The sequence below is a fragment of the Salvelinus alpinus genome, chromosome 16, assembly GCF_045679555.1.
Source record: "Salvelinus alpinus chromosome 16, SLU_Salpinus.1, whole genome shotgun sequence".
In the NCBI taxonomy this organism is placed as follows: domain Eukaryota; kingdom Metazoa; phylum Chordata; class Actinopteri; order Salmoniformes; family Salmonidae; genus Salvelinus; species Salvelinus alpinus.
Window position 1 is genome coordinate 44330730 of NC_092101.1, and position 20953 is coordinate 44351682.

The 20953-nt window shown below is 40.6% G+C and overlaps 1 protein-coding gene across 1 annotated transcript in view; it reads right to left on the reverse strand.

The window, feature by feature from the left end:
* The window catches only part of ivns1abpa (influenza virus NS1A binding protein a), a 46593-nt gene extending 35901 nt beyond the window's left edge, over positions 1–10692 (reverse strand). The window contains exon 1 of the mRNA XM_071346346.1: positions 10670–10692. The gene's annotated coding sequence lies outside the window, so the exon portion shown is untranslated. The remainder of the gene's footprint in view (positions 1–10669) is intronic.
* Between the last annotated feature and the right edge of the window lie 10261 nt (positions 10693–20953).

Sequence of the window (20953 nt, forward strand, 5' to 3'; positions counted from 1 at the left end):
CAGATAGATCCCTGCATGGTTGCTAAGACCTTATACTAGTCTACTGTACTCTACAGTGATTAGATCAGATTAAGGGATCACAAACTGTAGCCGCATGAGTCTCATGCTAATTAGCCTGTGTTCTGTAACCTGGCTCCTCCCGCCCACTGATTCAGTGACAGTAATGGCACAATAGAGTTGAGCCAAAGCCCTACTGTAGAAGAGATCTGCCTGTCCTTTGTATGTAAGACCAGAGGGCTAACCTAACAACCAAGCCCAGGGGGGTAGTCAACACACAGATCAAATTTGTCAAAACAGTGGTGTATGGTGTCTGGGTGGGATGAATCAAGGGATCGTGGCAAAACAGAACAGTGGTGTATGGTGTCTGGGTGGGATGAATCAAGGGATCGTGGCAAAACAGAACAGTGGTGGTTGGTGCAGGCTGGTATTTAGGCATGGAGACATAGTCATTGTCACGCTGGCTGTTACCAACGTAGGGAGATGTCACATTTCTGGCTGAGTGAGAGCCTATAGTGTATTAAAACAGGATGTTATTCCGGACTCAGCCAATGTGTTTGATTTGGTCATGCTCTTTACAGAGGCTTTGAAATGGAGGACCTGTTGCTTGGCAGTCTGCTCAGCATTCTCTGTTTATCGCTGACAAACAATGTTCGCCTGCATCAGATTTCACCTGGTTCCTTACCCTTTTGTGTGTATGCATAATGTCCTTAATTTGGTAGGGCGGGACACACTTGACATTTAGAAGACAGAAGACCCAAACTCATCATCAAAGTTTATTTGTCACATGCGCCGAATACAACAGGTGTAGTAGACCTTACAGTGAAATGCTTACTTACCAACAGTGCAAAAAAGGTATTAGGTGAACAATAGGTAAGTAAAGAAATATAAACTACAGTAAAAAGACAGTGAAAAATAACAGTAGCTACATACAGTGGCGAGGCTATAACAGCAGCGAGGCTATATACCGGCACCAGTTACTCGGGCTGATTGAGGTAGTATGTACATGTAGATATGGTTAAAGTGACTATGCATATATGATAAACAGAGAGTAGCAGTAGCGTAAAAGAGGGGTTGGCGGGTGGTGGGTCACCCAATGCAAATAGTCCGGGTAGCCATTTGATTACCTGTTCAGGAGTCTTATGGCTTGGGGGTCAAAACTGTTGAGAAGCCTTTTTGTCCTAGACTTGGCACTCCGGTACCGCTTGCCATGCGGTAGTAGAGAGAACAGTCTATGACTGGGGTGGCTGTGGTCTTTGACAATTTTTAGGGCCTTCCACTGACACCCTGCCTGGTGTAGAGGTCCTGGATGGCAGGAAGCTTAGCCCCAGTGATGTAACCCCTGTAGTGCCTTGCGGTCGGAGGCCGAGCAATTGCCGTACCAGGCAGTGATGTAACCAGTCAGGATGCTCTCGATGTTGCACCTGTAGAACCTTTTGAGGATCTCAGGACCCTTGCCAAATCTTTTTAGTTTCCTGAGGGGGAATAGGCTTTGTCGTGCCCTCTTCACGACTGTCTTGGTGTGTTTGGACCATTCTAGTTTGTTGGTGATGTGGACACCAAGGAACTTGAAGCTCTCTACCTGCTCCACTACAGCCCCGTCGATGAGAATGGGGGCATGCTCGGTCCTTCTTTTCTTGTAGGCCACAATCATCTCCTTAGTCTTGGTTACGTTGAGGGATAGGTTGTTATACTGGCACCACCCGGCCAGGTCTCTGACCTCCTCCCTATAGGCTGTCTCGTCGTTATCAGTGATCAGGCCTACCACTGTTGTGTCGTCTGCAAACTTAATGATGGTGTTGGTGTCATGCCTGGCCATGCAGTCGTGGGTGAACAGGAAGTACAGGAGGGGACTGAGCACGCACCCCCGAGGGGCTCCAGTGTTGAGGATCAGCGTGGCAGATGTGTTGCTACCTACCCTCACCACCTGGGGGCAGCCTGTCAAGAAGTCCAGGATCCAGTTGCAGAGGGAGGTGTTTAGTCCCAGGATCCTTCGCTTAGTGAGGAGCTTTGTGGGCACTATGGTGTTGAACGCTGAGCTGTAGTCAATGAATAGCATTCTCACGTAGGTGTTCCTTTTGTCCAGGTGGGAAAGGGTAGTGTGGAGTGCAATAGAGATTGCATCATCTGTGGATCTGTTTGGGCGGTATGCAAATTGGAGTGGGTTTAGGGTTTCTGGGATAATGGTGTTGATGTGAGCCATTCCCAGCCTTTCAAAGCACTTCATGGCTACGGACGTGAGTGCTACGGGTCTGTAGTCATTTAGGCAGGTTGCCTTCATGTTCTTGGGCACAGGGACTATGATGGGCTGCTTGAAACATGTTGGTATTACAGACTCATTCAGGGACATGTTGAAAATGTCAGTGAAGACACCTGCCAGGATGCTCAAAGCAAAACAAAACAAACCTGCCACACAATCATCATTGAGAACATGTATATTTAGATTTTCTTAGTTGAACTTAGTTTTTAAATCCTTTCAAAGGTTTGAATGTGGTTTGAAATTAAGAACCATATTCAGTACCAGTCAAAAGTTTGGACACACACTACTCATTCAATGGTTTTTCTTTATTTTTACTAGTTTCTAAACTGTAGAATAATAGTGAAGACATTAAAACTATGAAATAACACATATGGAATCATGTAGTAACCTTAAAAGTGTTAAACAAATGAAAATATATTTTAGATTTTAGATTCTTCAAAGTAGCCACCCTTTGCCTTGATGACAGCTTTGCACACTCGTATTCTCTCAACCAGCTTCACGAGGAATGTTTTTATTAACAGTCTTGAAGGAGTTCCCACATATGCTGAACACTTGTTGGCTGCTTTTCCTTCACTCTGTGGTCCAACTCATCTCAAACCATCTCAATTGGGTTGAGGTCGGGTGATTGTGGAGGCCAAGCCATCTGATGCAGCACTCCATCACTCTCCTTCTTGGTCAAATAGCCCTTACATAGCCTGGAGGTGTGTTTTGGGTCATTGTCCTGTTGAAAAACAAATGATAGTCTCACTAAGCTCAAACCAGACGGGATGGCGTATCGCTGCAGAATGCTGTGGTAGCTATGCTGGTTAAGTGCATCTTGAATTCTGAATAAATCACAGACAGTGTCACCAGCAAAGCACCCCCACACCTCCTCCATGTTTCACGGTGGGAACCACACATGCAGACATCATCCGTTCACCTACTCTGTGTCTCATAAAGACACTGCGATTGGAACCAAAAATCTCAAATTTGGACTCATCAGATCAAAGGACAGATTTCCACCGATCTAATGTCCATTGCTCGTGTTTCTTGGCCCAATCAAGTCTCTTCTTCTTATTGGTGTCTTGTAGTTGTGGTTTCTTTGCAGCAATTCAACTATGAAGGCCTGAGTCATGCAGTCTCCTCTGAACAGTTAATGTTGAGATGTGTCTGTTACTTGAACTCTGTGAAGCATTTATTTGGGCTGCAATTTCTAAGGCTGGTAACTCTAATGAACTTATCCTCTGCAGCAGAGGGAACTCTGGGTCTTTCCTGTGGCGGTCCTCATAAGAGCCATTTTCATCATAGCGCTTGATGGTTTTTGCGACTGCACTTGAAGAAACTTTAAAAGTTCTTGAAATGTTCCGGATTGACTGAACTTCGCGTCTTAAAGTAATGATGGACTGTCATTTCTCTTTGCTTATTTGAGCTGTTCTTGCCATGATATGAACTTGGTATTTTACCAAATAGGGCTATCTTCTGTATACCACTCCTACCTTGTGGCTCAAATGCATTAAGTGGGAAAGAAATTCCACAAATTAACTTTTAACAAGGCCCACCTGTTAATTGAAATGCATTCCAGTTGATGCAAGCTGGTTGAGATAATGCCAAGAGTGTGCAAAGCTGTCATCAAGGCAACGGGTGGCTACTTTGAAGAATCAAAATTTTGGAATATATTTTGATTTGTTTTTATATTTTTTGGTTTACTACATGATTCCATATGTGATATTTCATAGTTTTGATGTCTTCACTATTATTCTACAATGTAGAAAATAGTAAAAATAAAGAGAACCCCTTGAATAAGTAGATGTGTTCAAACTTTTGACTGGTGCTGTGTATGTATGTATATACAGTGGGGAGAACAAGTATTTGATACACTGCCGATTTTGCAGGTTTTCCTACTTACAAAGCATGTAGAGGTCTGTAATTTTTATCATAGGTACACTTCAACTGTGAGAGACGGAATCTAAAACAAAAATCCAGAAAATCACATTGTATGATTTTTAAATAATTAATTTGCATTTTATTGCATGACATAAGTATTTGATCACCTACCAACCAGTAAGAATTCCGGCTCTCACAGACCTGTTAGTTTTTCTTTAAGAAGCCCTCCTGTTCTCCACTCATTACCTGTATTAACTGCACCTGTTTGAACTCGTTACCTGTATAAAAGACACCTGTCCACACACAATCAAACAGATTCCAACCTCTCCACAATGGCCAAGACCAGAGAGCTGTGTAAGGACATCAGGGATAAAATTGTAGACCTGCACAAGGCTGGGATGGGCTACAGGACAATAGGCAAGCAGCTTGGTGAGAAGGAAACAACTGTTGGCGCAATTATTAGAAAATGGAAGAAGTTCAAGATGACGGTCAATCACCCTCGGTCTGGGGCTCCATGCAAGATTTCACCTCGTGGGGCATCAATGATCATGAGGAAGGTGAGGGATCAGCCCAGAACTACACGGCAGGACCTGGTCAATGACCTGAAGAGAGCTGGGACCACAGTCTCAAAGAAAACCATTAGTAACACACTACGCCGTCATGGATTAAAATCCTGCAGCGCACGCAAGGTCCCCCTGCTTAAGCCAGTGCATGTCCAGGCCTGTCTGAAGTTTGCCAATGACCATCTGGATGATCCAGAGGAGGAATGGGAGAAGGTCATGTGGTCTGATGAGACAAAAATAGAGCTTTTTGGTGTAACTCCACTCGCCGTGTTTGGAGGAAGAAGAAGTATGAGTACAACCCCAAGAACACCATCCCAACCGTGAAGCATGGAGGTGGAAACATCATTCTTTGGGGATGCTTTTCTGCAAAGGGGACAGGACGACTGCACCGTATTGAGGGGAGGATGGATGTATCGCGAGATCTTGGCCAACAACCTCCTTCCCTCAGTAAGAGCATTGAAGATGGGTCGTGGCTGGGTCTTCCAGCATGACAACGACACGAAGCACACAGCCATGGCAACTAAGGAGTGGCTCCGTAAGAAGCATCTCAAGGTCCTGGAGTGGCCTAGCCAGTCTCCAGACCTGAACCCAATAGAAAATCTTTGGAGGGAGCTGAAAGTCCGTATTGCCCAGCGACAGCCCCGAAACCTGAAGGATCTGGAGAAGATCTGTAGGGAGGAGTGGGCCAAAATCCCTGCTGCAGTGTGTGCAAACCTAGTCAAGAACTACAGGAAACGTATGATCTCTGTAATTGCAAACAAAGGTTTCTGTACCAAATATTAAGTTCTGCTTTTCTGATGTATCAAATACTTATGTCATGCAATAAAATGCAAATTAATTACTTAAAAATCATACAATGTGATTTTCTGGATTTTTGTTTTAGATTCCGTCTCTCATAGTTGAAGTGTACCTATGATAATAATTACAGACCTCTACATGCTTTGTAAGTAGGTAAACCTGCAAAATCGGCAGTGTATCAAATACTTGTTCTCCCCACTGTATATATATACTCCTGAGGTGAGTGTGTCATTACTTGCAGATAACTTGTTTCCTTCGCCACCTTAAAGATTCCCCTCGCAGCAGATCAAAAGTACTGCTACCGCAGAGGACACTTTTCAAGTTGTGATGGAGGTGAATGAGGTTTCCTTGGCAGCACTCTGTCTCCCCAGAGAGAGGCTGAGAGCCAGTGGGGACATCACGTGGGCTCAGTCAGGGAGAGGTGTGCTGAACAAGCTGAACAAGCCCAGCCAGCAGCCTCAGCTTGAATCAGTCTCAGACCCACTATAAGCACTATTCACTTTCTCCTGCATAAGCACGCGCACACGCACGCACACCTAATCCTATCCTACAGCCATGGGTTAAATTCCAACCCTCCCCCTTGAAGTGTGTACTCGTTCACCCTCTCAGTGATTAATTAAAGGTTTGCATTTTTTACATTTTATTTCACCTTTATTTAACCAGGTAGGCCAGTTGAGAACAAGTTCTCATTTACAACTGCAACCTGACATTGATGTACCGTACATAGAGTCTTGTCTATCATATACCCAATGCTTTTAAAATCTTCCAGGGAATGTGAACCTGCACTTTAGTGGAGAATTGGAATGTTACTTTAGACTGCCTGTAGCATAATCAAGCACCGCAGCTCCCCTCCTCTCTCTCCGGCAGCAACGCCAGGTCTCAGTGGCCCCCAAAAGGTTCAGTGGGGCTTCACATATGAGCCTTGACAAGAGCAGTATGAATATTTCAGCTATGTCTCGTTCTGGCACGTGGCAGGTGCTGATGGCTGTGCTGCTGGCATTTTCTGATTAAGGCGTACTGCAGCGGAAGACATACCCTGATCTGAACACCGGGCACAGTGGTGGGCAGCCTGGCCCTGGACGCAACATGTGTCTTGGCATTTAATCAATACATTCTGAGGTTGGTGGGCCTTTCGATCAAGTAGTGAGTCACTAAGTCACTAATTGAAGTTAGTCACAAAGTTCTCATCTCTAGTGATAGCACGGTGCTGCTGTATCAATCACCCTTGCAGAATATATTGCATTATGCAAAATGTTTTTTTCCAACTGGTAATATATTAAAACATTTTTTGCAAACATAGGGCATTATATTGGGCTCCCGAGTGGCGCAGCGGTCTAAGGCACTGCATCTCAGTGCTAAAGGTGTCACTACAGTCCCTGGTTTGATTCCAGGCTGTATCACATCCGGCCGTGATTGGGAGTCCCATAGGGCGGCACACAATTGCCCCAGCATTGGCTGGGGTAGGCCGTCATTGTAAATAATAATTTGTTCTAAGGCACTGAGATGCAGTGCCTTAGACCACTGCGCTCTACCTCAATGTTTCACAAATTCTGTCCTCGGGACCCCTAACACTACAAAGCAGATTCAAATGATCAAAGCGTGATGATTTTTTGAACCAGTTGTGCAGTGCTCGGGTAAAAAACAAAACATGCACCCCTTGGGGTCCGAAGGACCGAGTTTGAGAAACCTTTCTACCGACTCCAGAAGAATCCTTTTTCAAGTCATGCGAGAAAAATATTGCATTTTATTTGGAATGGCAAACCAGATCAAGTTGAATGGGCATATTTATATAACGAACATGAGTTTGGAGGGTTAAAAATATGAACTATTAAGGCATTAAACCTCTCAAAGCCTTCATTATACCAAAATGATATCGAAATCCAAACTGGTTTTCCAGCAGGCTACTAAGAGAGGCACATCCAATGTTCAAAAGGGGGCTTTTTGTTGTTATACAGCTTAAAACCAATCATTTCTGATGAATTGACAATGGAACCTTGTTTTAAAGTATCCTCCCTTGAAAACGAAGCCACATAGATTTGGTTACAAGTCCAATGCCATCCTCCAGAAGAGGCTAAACAAATATTACAGAAAATTATATGGCTAAAAAAAGTATAAGTAAGGTATATTGTTTATGAATTGTAAATAAAGACTGTACAATTATGTAACACAAGCAATTAACAAAGGTCTATAGAGAGGTATGCTTAATACAAAAGTATAACCAACTCATTGCAGTTCAGCCACAAAAATGGAAGAGGCACTCAGAGGAAGGAATGTATTGGTTTGCCATGCATGGATTAAAATGACTAGTATAAATCATTAAACGTTTCAGTTTATCTTAAGTTTGAGAGGTTTGGGAACTAAGATAACTGGGAACAGATTTTTGATGTCCCAATACTGTAGCATTGGGTTTATGAACTGATATACTAAACAACAATTGATGCATCAATTCGTTCTTTTCAATTTAAACTTTTATATACAATTCTCACCACAAAAACAATTATCAATATATGGGGCGTTGAACAGTAAGCCCTGTGCAGACTGCCACAAGGAAACAGATAATATTTTTTGGTACTGTCCTTCAGTGGTTCACTTTTACAATTTAGTAGACACTTTTCCAGAGTGACTGCATACATTTTTGTTTGGGTCCCCTCATGTGAATTGAACCCACAACCCTGGCATTGCAAGCTCCACAGGACAACGCATGGCATTGCAAGCTCCACAGGACAACGCATGGCATTGCAAGCTCCACAGGACAACGCATGGCATTGCAAGCTCCACAGGACAACGCATGGCATTGCAAGCTCTACAGGACAACGCATGGCATTGCAAGCTCCACAGGACAACGCATGGCATTGCAAGCTCTACAGGACAACGCATGGCATTGCAAGCTCTACAGGACAACGCATGGCATTGCAAGCTCTACAGGACAACGCATGGCATTGCAAGCTCCACAGGACAACGCATGGCATTGCAAGCTCTACAGGACAACGCATGGCATTGCAAGCTCCACAGGACAACGCATGGCATTGCAAGCTCTACAGGACAACGCATGGCATTGCAAGCTCCACAGGACAACGCATGGCATTGCAAGCTCCACAGGACAACGCATGGCATTGCAAGCTCCACAGGACAACGCATGGCATTGCAAGCTCCACAGGACAACGCATGGCATTGCAAGCTCTACAAGACAACGCATGGCATTGCAAGCTCTACAGGACAACGCATGGCATTGCAAGCTCCGCAGGACAACGCATGGCATTGCAAGCTCCACAGGACAACGCATGGCATTGCAAGCTCTACAGGACAACGCATGGCATTGCAAGCTCTACAGGACAACGCATGGCATTGCAAGCTCCACAGGACAACGCATGGCATTGCAAGCTCCATAGGACAACGCATGGCATTGCAAGCTCTACAGGACAACGCATGGCATTGCAAGCTTTACAGGACAACGCATGGCATTGCAAGCTCTACAGGACAACGCATGGCATTGCAAGCTTTACAGGACAACGCATGGCATTGCAAGCTCTACAGGACAACGCATGGCATTTTGGAGTCAGGTCCAGGAGTGGTTGTGAAGTCATAACGTCTGTGTTCAGATGGACTTACAAACAGCACTGTTAGGAGATCTGAAAAACCTTGATCAATTAATGGGAAATATGATTATACTCTTAGGTAAAATATACATTTTTAGGGCAATCTTGGTAGAATTGGCACAAATAGAGAGGTTCACGACCCTCGTAAGAATTCACATAAAAGGATAAAAGGATGTATTGCAAAAGGAAATAGTAAAATGGTAGTGTACTTGGAAAGATGGGTTAGTATGTGGACATCTAAGGGTTGGAATTAAGATCAGAGTGTACTGTATATGTGCTCGAAGATAAACGTTAGTTTACTCCAATCAGGGGAGGGGTGGGAGGGGTGGTAGGGTTAGGAAAGATATAGGGGGAATCTAATGTTAAATGACCAGAATGAGCTAATGTATTCTAGAACTGGGTTTAGTTTAAAAAAAACTGGTTTGTGCCTGAATTAATGGAATGGAATATGAGAATGGTGTCATAAGAGCCAAGTCACATGGTGTTCTGATAACGAACTGATAAACTGTGACAAACTCTCTCACTCATGACTAACGCACTGTATGACCTTGACGAATGTGAGGGCGAATGTGAGGCAGTGGGATTGTGTATCTTTCTCTGTTCATTGCTCCAGATTAGGAATGACATCATTTTTTCTGTGTTCAAATTGTGTTTGCTGAAAGGGTCCAGAGGGTCAGAGAGATAAATATTATAGTGCAAGAGGTGCTGCCAGGTCATATAGATTTTTCTCAATTGTATAGTACCTTATGTCAACTTTGAACCCAAAATATCTGACAGGTGGAAGTTTTACACAGGACTCTAGGCCATTGAAGCACTGTACCATTAAAGTTAATAGACCCAAACTGAAAACATTGTGTCCACTTCACTGAGCCAAAGTCTTGCGAAAATGATCGTTTTTTTAGACAAAATAACCATTTACCATTTTGTAGACATAATAATCAATCAATAAAATAAATTATTGAACATTAAAGGTCATCCTATCCTATTTTCCGCCCTGGCGATTCAATCAGCAGCGACACAATTAGAATGTGTCAACTGGCTCGTTAAACTGTGTCCGTGGCGCAATGGTGTCTGTTGCTCCATCAACTTGTTCATTAATTTAACAGTGTCCATATTAATGGTGTAGCTGTTAAACCATTGTGACTGTCACAGAAGTCTCAGACTCTTCTTCCGTCCACTTTTATATTTAGTGAAATATTTCAGATATTTTATTCATATTTTTACTATTTAATAAGTATAGCTTGATCTTCTATCGTCCTAAAAGTTGTGTCAAAAGTCAGTATGACTGAGTGCCATGATGACAGTATGATGACAGATACCAGTTTGTTCCTGAATCGAGTGTTCCTCTTTCATAGCTGGTTCTTTGTTATGAAACCGCCCTTCCTTTCCACTGAAGTAAATATTATAGTTCCAAGCAAGGCTGGTCTTTCAGGTTTCTGTTTAAATAAAATCATCCTCACCATGCACATTCCTTATTTTCTTCAGTGCCCAGTTGTAACGAACGGTCTTCCAAGCTCATACATCTCTAAGCTCACAATCAAGTTGTATGCCTAATAATGACTGTATTAACATTTACCAAGCATCTCACTTACCAGTGAAGCTGGAGTGGAGTGTGCATTCCTCACCGCCTGAGTGACTGAGAGGTGAATGGGTTTTACAGAGGAACTAAAAGTGGAACTGTGATTGGGGGGGTTTCAAGACCTCCCCTTATCCCCCTGACCTGAGATACTGTGTAGACTATCAGCCTGCTAGACTAGTCCTCCATTTACCCGGAGTCAGAACTTATTTTGTCTTTTCCAGGTATTGGGTAAAGTTTATAGACAAATCTATAGATGACTTAGGACATATTAATAGTCCATTGTGATTGGTAGCAGGGGTCAGAGTGGACGTGAGCAGCATGAGAAGCCCAGTAGTCGTGAGTAGCATGGGGACACAGGCTAAAGATAAACAATCCCTGATTTGTCTGTTGATACTATAACTACTGTGACCTGAGCGGTATACTACAAAGCAGGATCAAGGAGTTAGCCAGCTAACTAGCCTAAATATTGTGATATAACTTTAAATTTTTTAGAAAGATAAGCTTGAAATGGGCATTCTCTAATTGACTCAACAACCAAAAACACATATCTAAGTTTTGCTTTCTTAATGAACTGGAAAATCCACAATTATTTCTGGCTATGTATCAAAGTTAGCTGGCTAAATTATTGATCCGAAGGGGTATACTACAATGCCTTCAAAAATTATTCCCCTTGACTTATTCCACATTTGTTGTGTTACAGCCTGAATTCCAAATTGATAAAATATTTTTTCTCACCCATCTACACCCAATACCCCGTAATGACTAAGGGAATTTTTGTTGTTGTTGAGAAATATGCACATTTATTGTGAATGAAATACAGAAATATCTCATTTACATTAGTTTTCACACCCCTGAGTTAATAGATGTTAAAATCACCTTTAGCAGCGATTACAGCTTTGATTCTTTCTGGGTAAATCTCTAAGAGCTTTGCACACTTGGATTGTACAATATTTGCACATTTATTATTTTTTAAATTCTTCAAGCTCTGTCAAATTGGTTGTTGATCATTGCTAGACAACCATTTTCAAGTCTTGCCATGGATTTTCAGGCAGATGTAGGTTAAAACCTGGTAAGCAACTCCAGTGTAGATTTGGCTTTGTATTTTAAGTTGACCTGCTGAAAGGTAAATTCATTTCCCAGTATCTGGTGGAAAGTAGACTGAAGCAGGTTTTCCTCTAGGATTTTGCCTGTGCTTAGCTCCATTCCGTTTTTTTAACGATTACAAGCATAACCATAAGATGATGCAGCCACCACTATGCTTGAAAATGTTGAGAGTGGTACTCAGTAATGTGTTGGATTTGCCCCAAACATAACGCTTTGTATGCAGGACATAAAATGTATTGCTTTGTCACAGTTTTTGCAGTATTATTTTAGTGCCTTGTTGCAAACAGGATGCATGTTTTGGAATATTTTTTTCTGTACTGGCTTCCTTCTTTTCACTCTGTCAATTAGGTTAATATTGTGGAGTAACTACAATGTTGTGGATCCATCCTCACTTTTCTCCTATCACAGCCATTAAACTCTCTAACTGTTTTAAAGTCACCATTGTCCTCATGATGAAATCCTTGAGAGGTTTCCTTCCACTCCGGCAACTGAGGTAGAAAGGACGCCTGTATCTCTATAGTGACTGGGTTTATTGATACACCATCCAAAGTGTAATTAATAACTTCACCATATTCAAAGGGATATTCAGTGTCAACTTTTCTTTTGAAACCATCTACCAATAGGTGAATCTGTGTCTGGAATTCACTGCTCGACTAAGGGACCGTATAAGTAATTGGATGTGTAGGGTACAGAGATGAGGTAGTCATTCAAAAATCATGTTAAACAATTTTATTGCACACAGAGTGAGTCCATACAACTTATTATGTGACTTGTTAAGAAAATCTTATTTAGGCTTGCCATAAAAAAGGGGTTATTAAATAAGCATTTCGCTACATTCGCAATAACATCTGCTAAACATGTGTATGTGACCAATACAATTTGATTTGATTTGAAATACTTATTGACTCTTCAGCTTTTCATTTTTTATTAATATGTAAAAATATAAATTCAACATATTTTCACTTTGACATTTTGGGGTATTGTGTGTAGGCCAGTGACAAAAAAAATCTAAATTTAATCAATTTTAAATTCAGGCTGTAACACAACAAAATGTAGGAAAAGTGAAGGGGTGTGAATAGTTTCTGAAGCTAGATTTACCCAGGCTTTTCTGAAATTAGCTAGCTTCAGTTCGCTTCACATTCCAGCTCAGGCTTCATCCGTACTACAACTCGGCTCGTCCGCCTGCTGCTAACCTAACTCTAGCAGGCTTGTAACTGCGCGTGGCTAGTCGAACGCCGAACTCTTCATTGAGAAAATGCTGAAATAAGAAGTGCTGTCTTTCTTTTATTACGTATCGGTAATGTGCTTTTGTGTTCTTATCAACGCACACAGCACCCTTTTCCCTACTTCTATCGATAAAATAATTTTATAACGTCATATGAAAGTTTTACGGTGCGTGAACTTTCAAATACATTCTGTCACTGCTAAATATGTAATGTGTTTTTTTTGTTTTTAAACATAACACTTGATTAATAAAATATTTAATCGGTCGTCTTCCTCAAATGAAGTGTCACGCCCTGGCCTTAGTTATCTTTGTTTTCTTTATTATTTTAGTTAGGTCAGGGTGTGACATGGGGGATGTATGTGTTTTGTATTGTCTAGGGGTTTTTGTATGTTTATGGGGCAATGTTTAGTCTAGGTGTATGTATGTCTATGGTTGCCTAGATTGGTTCTCAATTAGAGACAGCTGTCTATCGTTGTCTCTGATTGGGAGCCATATTTAGGCAACCATAATCATTAGGTAGTTTGTGGGTGATTGTCTATGTCTTTACGTAAGTTGCCTGTGTTCTGCACTTGTCGTATTATAGCTTCACGGTCGTTTGTTGTTTTGTTTAGTTTGTTTTAGTGTTCTTCGTCTTCCTTAAATAAATACATAATGTATTTATATCACGCTGCGTCTTGGTCCTCTCTTTCACGTAACGACGATCGTGACATGAAGGGGATGATGAAGCAATGTTTGCGAGAGGGAGGGAATCTGATTTCATTGGTTCTCAACTCGCAGTTCAGATACTTCATTCAGGATGAATGTAGTTAACGGAGCAGGGTAGTTCTGAAGCATTCGTAGCCATATAAATTAACCTGACTAAAAGGTGAGCCACTTTCGTGGTACCGGTTATCCAGAGTTGGATCTCGGTTGACCAAAGTTACCTCGCTAACTCCTCAAACCACTCTGCTAGTACACCCCTCAAGTCTGCCTCCACTCTTTACTTTTAATGCTGATGCGAGGCCCCAGTTACCCAGATGCACCCAGCCGGGTGCAAGACATGAGTGTTAGGCCTCTTTAGAGGTACACAGAGTCCCTTTACGTTTGTGCCTCCATCTCTGTCTTTTCTCTGTAATGTGCTTAAGCCAAAAGGGCAAACACACACACACACACACACACACACACACACACACACACACACACACACTCTGAAAGTTGATGTTCTATTTGGCTCACACAGTTCAGCTAAATCCCTGTTCTTTTTTTTGTTGGTACACTTACACTCATTTTGGTAAAAGCTTGAGTAAGTGGTGCTTAATTCTACTATGCACCAGTAATTTGGCTCTCTATCTCAGTAATCGCCATGGCGACCAGACATTTTAATGCCTCATTCAGATGTAGGGGCTTATATTAACATAAGAGCAGACGTGTCGTCATTGGATGGATTAAAAGTAGCCAACTTGCATGCTCTCTGTCCTCTACCTCAATCCTCCCAATGGGCAAAAACTGGTTGAATCGGTGTTGTTTCCATGTCATTTCAACAAAAACATTAAATATGATGGCGTTGAAACAACGTGGACAACTGATTGGATTTGAAAAGTTATTAACGTAGGGGAATTTCATATTTTTTCACCCAACTGAATACCTAAATCCCATGACATGGTGAAATTTTTGGTTGATTTGACACTGAATTCACGTTAGTTGACAACTAACCAAATTTAAATGAAAACTACACATTGAAATGACATCTGTGCCCAATGTCTCTTCTCATCTCCCCTTTCTCCTAGCTCTCTCTCTCTGTCCATAGCTCCCTGCCTATTTTCTTTTAAAGTAGTGGTTATTTGGCTATGGTCTACGAGCAAATCGTCCTCACTGCATATGAACAGGTTTTCTAAAAGGCTTCCCATGGTTCTAACGTGCCTTGTCCCCTTGAGTTCAGGGGCCATACCCACAAAGCATCTCAGAGTAGAAAATTGGTAATTCAACAGTGTCTCTTAAGCTTTTGACGATTATTTCACAAGGCCTATTTCACACGATATGCATAAATAACCTACTTAAACCACTAAGCTAATAAAATCATATTTTTATTTAGATTATTTAAAACCTTTTACTGCAGTGGGCTAAATCAGGGTCACACAGAGTGTTTCTTGGTAGTCTTAAATAAATCTACTTTGAATTAAAAGTATACACCTCACGCGTATGGTTGTGAGTTTACAACACTATCTGTATCATGTTAGATATAGAGTTGAAATATATTATATTTAGAGTTTTCATCCCCAAATTACTTTTATATACTTCACAGAGACTGAAATATAACAAAACTATTTGACATAGAAACAGCAGATTTTCAGCGTGTATTAAAAAAAAAGTTGATTAATTATGAAAGATATGAATAACATTCCACGCATGAGGGCACTAGGTCAAGTCATTTGACTGCAGGAAAGTGCTTACTTAATCTACATCATGTTATCCTTTTGGAGCTAAATATCACATTGTTAAAAAAAATATTCCTAAATTGGAAATGCATATAAGTTGGGCATCTTTATTAACTTTTGATTGTGATCGTTAAAAATGATAAACCTATGAAACTTTTTTTTTTGTTGCAACATTATCGCAAGTGACTTGATGCCTAGCTGCTAAAGCTAGTTAGAGCTGTTGAGGAGTGAAGAGGAGTGTGTTAATATAGTGCTAATAGTAAAAATATGAATCTTTTGACAATCACTTGTAGTCTGTTGCTGGCTTCAAATGCTTGTGGGAAACTGCTTCTACACCTGCATTGCTTGCTGTTTGGGGTTTTAGGCTGGGTTTCTGTACAGCACTTTGTGACATCAGCTGATGTAAGAAGGGCTTTATAAATTCATTTGATTGAACTGGGAACTGGGAAGTCCGACATGATTGTGTTCAAACAATGATCTCTATAAACCCTGGATTGCTTATAGTATGTATTGGCAGTGCTTGACTTGGACTGAAATAGATGCTGTTTATATTTAGGTGTATATGCAATATTTTGCGCACGGGAGGTATAAAAGGCATATTTTAATTGTTTTAAATTTGATTTAACATTTATTTAACTAGGCAAGTCAGTTAAGAACAAATTCTTATTTACAATGACGGTCTACCAAAAGGCAAAAGGCCTCCTGCGGGGATGGGATTAAAAATGATGGGATTAAAAGTGCAAATAAATTAAATTAAAATATAGGACAAAACACACATCACGACAAGAGAGACAACACAACACTACAGGTAGCCTAGTGGTTAGAGCGTTGGACTAGTAACCGAAAGATTGCAAAATCTAATCCCCGAACTGACAAGGTAAAAATCTGTCGGTCTACCCCTGAACAAGGCAGTTAATTAACCCACTGTTCCCTGGTAGGCCGTCATTGAAAATAAGAATTTGTTCTTAACTGACTTGCCTAGTTAAATAAAGGTAAAATAAAAAACATAAAGAGAGACCTAAGACAACAACATAGCATGGCAGCAACACATGACAACACAAATAAGAATGTGCAAGGAAGAATGTGGTAAAAATAAGGGGGTAATAAATGTGACCCATTTTTTTTGTTACAGGCAAAAAATACAGTAAATCCTATGTGAAAGAATATGAGGAACAGGAGCTCAAGCATAGAACATTTGAGGTGCCGGTACTTATCTCCAGTGAGCTCCTGCCCAATTCAAGCACTGTGTATTGGCCATTGAGAGACTTTGAAGCCACTGGTTGGCCATTTTGCACTCCCAAGTAGGAGCAGTCCTCGAAAGGAATGGATGGAATTCAACAGTATTTCAATGAAATGTTTCAAGAACAAAATTACATGTATTTGGCTAACAATATCATTTAAAAGTATGCATTCATGTGTATGTAATATAAATGTGGGAAAAACGAATGTAGATATTAATAAAAGGATTTCTATAGCTTCTAAAATATGTTTTACAATGGTGGAGGAGTTCAAAGATGGAGGCACGGTGGTTTCAATACAGTGCCCCCAATCAGTCATCTAGCAGGGTTTCCTAACCCTCTCCTTGCCCCCCCAGACATTTACCATTTTTGTTTTAACCATAAACTGGCACACCTGATTCAATAAGTCAAAGGCTTTATGATTAGTTGACTAATTGAATCAGGTGTTCCAGTTTAGGGTTAAAATCAAAATTAGAAATGTTTGGGGGGGGTCTAGGAGTGGGTTGGGAAACCCTGAGTTTGTATATAAATCAATGTGTTAAAGTGCTTTTGATGTCGGGGAAATTATTCAACCAATACGGTTTTAGCTAGCTTGATAAGCTTGTGTAACATTGCTAATAATACAGTTTGCTAGCTTGCTTAACATTCACAATATGGTCATACTAGCTATATTATCCATATTGAAAGCCTAAAGGTCATAGTTGTCAAAAACTGATTTGTTGTCATCTTTTGGTTGAAAAGGTCTGAAACTCGGCAACTTGGGTAATAACCTTTTCTCTCAGTCTCCAACTTGTAATTCCAACTCGAACGGTCATTCAAGTGAAATTTCCCATTAGGAACTAGGAGCGTCCAAAAGCTCTGATAGCATGTGAATGTGGCATATTTCATAGTATTCCCTTAAAGAGCGACTGTCACCTAAAAAGCTACTTCTTTTGAAAACGTGATGATGGGGAAGCTACTCTGAAAATATAGTTTACCAAGCTACCAATTACTTCACACTGAAAGAAGTTAAACTACACTACAGCTACCCTTAAGAAAAATAAAGTTTACTTAACTAAAGTTACTTTGAAATAGTACTGTAGTTCACTATCCAAACTACTTTGTGAATAATTATCAAATCTAAATCTGAAATGCTATAGAATACAAAATTCGCAAGAACATATCACTCTGTTGTCAGATGTTAACAAAATCTGTTACTACATGTTACTACATGTAGTTCACTACTGGGTTTATTTCAATCCTGTCCACATCTGGCAGCACCTAAGTAATCATTCATTCGGAGCACAGCTGCATGTGACCAGATAGTAATGCCCATAGTCAATTTGGTTTGACATTTGATATCCTTATGGGGCTAGTTAGGGACCATCAGTAAATTACACAATGTACAGGGGACAATATTTTAAAATGTCAATAGCTCCACATTTCAATGACTTAAAAACCTCAAGCCAACTATAAATTGTAGAAATTCATATACAAATATTGAAAGTATTTAATCAGACAACTAAAAGATGTGCAACATGAAAATATTGTAATTTATTGATATCCCTAACTAACCCCATAGGCAATCCAATGTCAGACCAACTTTACCCCCCTATTATCATAACCTGTTATGTAAACAAACCATCTGTGCTGACAAATCATCAGTATCACAAAACCGGCCTTAGCCTTCCTCCCGGGCAAGAACCAGGTGCCTATTTTGGCCGACAGTGAAGTTGGCTGAAAACAAAAGTGACATAACTTCTCTAGGATAGGGGGCAGCATTTTCACGTTTGGATGAAAAGCATACCCAAATTCAACTGCCAGCTACTCATCCCCAGAGATAAGATCCAGATTTCTAAGGGACCTTCCTGCAGTTCCTATCGCTTCCACTGGATGTCAACAGTCATTAGAAATTGGTTGAGGTTTTTCCTTTGAGAAATGAAGAAGTAGCCATGTTCAGAATGAGGCTCCAGTGAAGTGTACTGTTTGTTAGAGGCGCGTGACCAGAAAGCATGCTACACATTGTTTTCCTCCGGTATTGAACACAGATCATCCCGTCTTCAATTTTATTGATTATTTACGTTAAAAAATACCTAAAGTTGTATTACAAAAGTAGTTTGAAATGTTTTGGCAAAGTTTACAGGTAACTTTTGAGATATTTTGTAGTCACGTTGCACAAGTTGGAACCGGTGTTTTTCTGGATCAAACGCACCAAATAAATGGACATTTTGGATATATATCGACGGAATTAATCGAACAAAAGGACAATTTGTGATGTTTATGGGACATATTGGAGTGCCAACAACAGAAGCTCGTCAAAGGTAAGGCATTAATTATATTTTTATTTCTGCGTTTTGTGTCGTGCCTGCAGGGTTGAAATATGCTTCTCTCTTTGTTTACTATGGTGCTATCCTCAGATAATAGCATCGTTTGCTTTCGCCGAAAAAGCCTATTTGAAATCTGACATGTTGGCTGGATTCACAACAAGTGTAGCTTTAATTTGGTGTTTTGCATGTGTGATATCATGAAAGTTAGATTTTTATAGTAATTTATTTGAATTTGGCGCTCTGCATTTTTACTGGCTTTTGGCCAAGTGGGACGTTAGCGTCCCACATATCCCAGAGAAGTTAAGCACGTGGACTAATGAAAAGGATTCTGTGTTTTTACATGCAAAAGTGATTGCTTTTGATAAAATATGTTACATCTTCCCAATGAAAAGTAGTTTGAAAATTCAAACACTACCGTACAAAAGTTTGGGGTAACTTAGAAATGTCCTTGTTTTTGTAAGAAAAACATTTTTTTTTGTCCATTTAAATTATCATAAAACTGATCAGAAATACAGTGTAAACATTGTTAATGTTGTAAATGACTATTGTAGCTGGAAACAGCTGATTTTTTAAATGGAATATCTACATAGGTGTACAGAGGCCCATTATCAGCAACCATCACTCCTGTGTTCCAATGGCACGTTGTGTTAGCTAATCCAAGTTTATCATTTTAAAATGCCAATTGATCATTTAAACGCTTTTGCAATTATGTTAGCACAGCTAAAAACTGTTGATCTGATTAAAGAAGCAATAAAACTGTCCTTCTTTAGACTAGTTGAGGATCTGAAGCATCAGCATTTGTGGGTTCGATTACAGGCTCAAAATGGCCAGAAACAAATAACTTTATTCTGAAACTCGTCAGTCTATTCTTGTTCTGAGAAATGAAGGCTATTCCATGCGAGAAATTGACAAAAAACTGAAAATCGTATACAACGCTGTTTACTACTCCCTTCACAGAACAACGCAAACTGTCTCTAACCAGAATAGAAAGAGGAGCGGGAGGCCCCGGTGCACAACTGAGCAAGAGGACAAGTACATTAGAGTGTCTAGTTTGAGAAACAGACTCCCCAGAAATTCTCAACTGGCAGCTTCATTAAATAGTACCCGCAAAACACCAGTCTCAACGTCAACAGTGAAGAGGCGACTCCGGGATGCTGGCCTTCTAGGCAGAGTTCCTCTGTCCAGTGTCTGTGTTCTTTTGCCCATCTTAATCTTTTCTTTTTATTTGCCAGTCTGAGATATGGGTTTTTCTTCGCAACTCTGCCTAGAAGGCCAGCATCCCGGAGTCGCCTCTTCACTGTTGACGTTGAGACTGGTGTTCTGCCTAGAAGGCCAGCATCCCGGAGTCGCCTCTTCACTGTTGAACACACGCCTTTTAAAACACGGCTTTTAAAATGATAAACTTGGATTGGCTAACACAACGTGCCATTGGAACACAGGAGTGATGGTTGCTGATAATGAGTCTCTGTACGCCTATGTAGATATTCCATAAAAAAATCTGCCGTTTCCAGCTACAAAAGTCATTTACAACATTAACAATGTCTGCACTGTATTTCTGATACATTTTATGTTATTTTAATGGACAAAAAATGTCTAAGTGACCCCAAACTTTTGAACAGTATTTAATGTAACCATTCTCTGAAAGATGCATCATGCTGCCTTGTTGACAACATGATCGAGCAGCGCTCCTGCCTCAATGCTTTTGCTCATTCATGTCACGGGCCAGAGCCCAGTGCACCCCGGTTCAGCTTAATCAAAATCCCTCAATGTCACTGAGAGTCACTACATTTTTTCCTTTGTGCTACCTCAAACTGTTGTGATTACCAACTGAAAAACCTTTATGAGTATATTTTAATCCTTGCTCAGTGTCTTAACCATAATCATCCTTAATAATTGTTTGTTATGAAACATTTATAAGTTATATTCTTCAAGAATCAATGGGTACATTTAAATCCAAAAATGGATGTAGCAACTAAAACCTTTAGTCCATTTTTGGACTTAAATTAAATT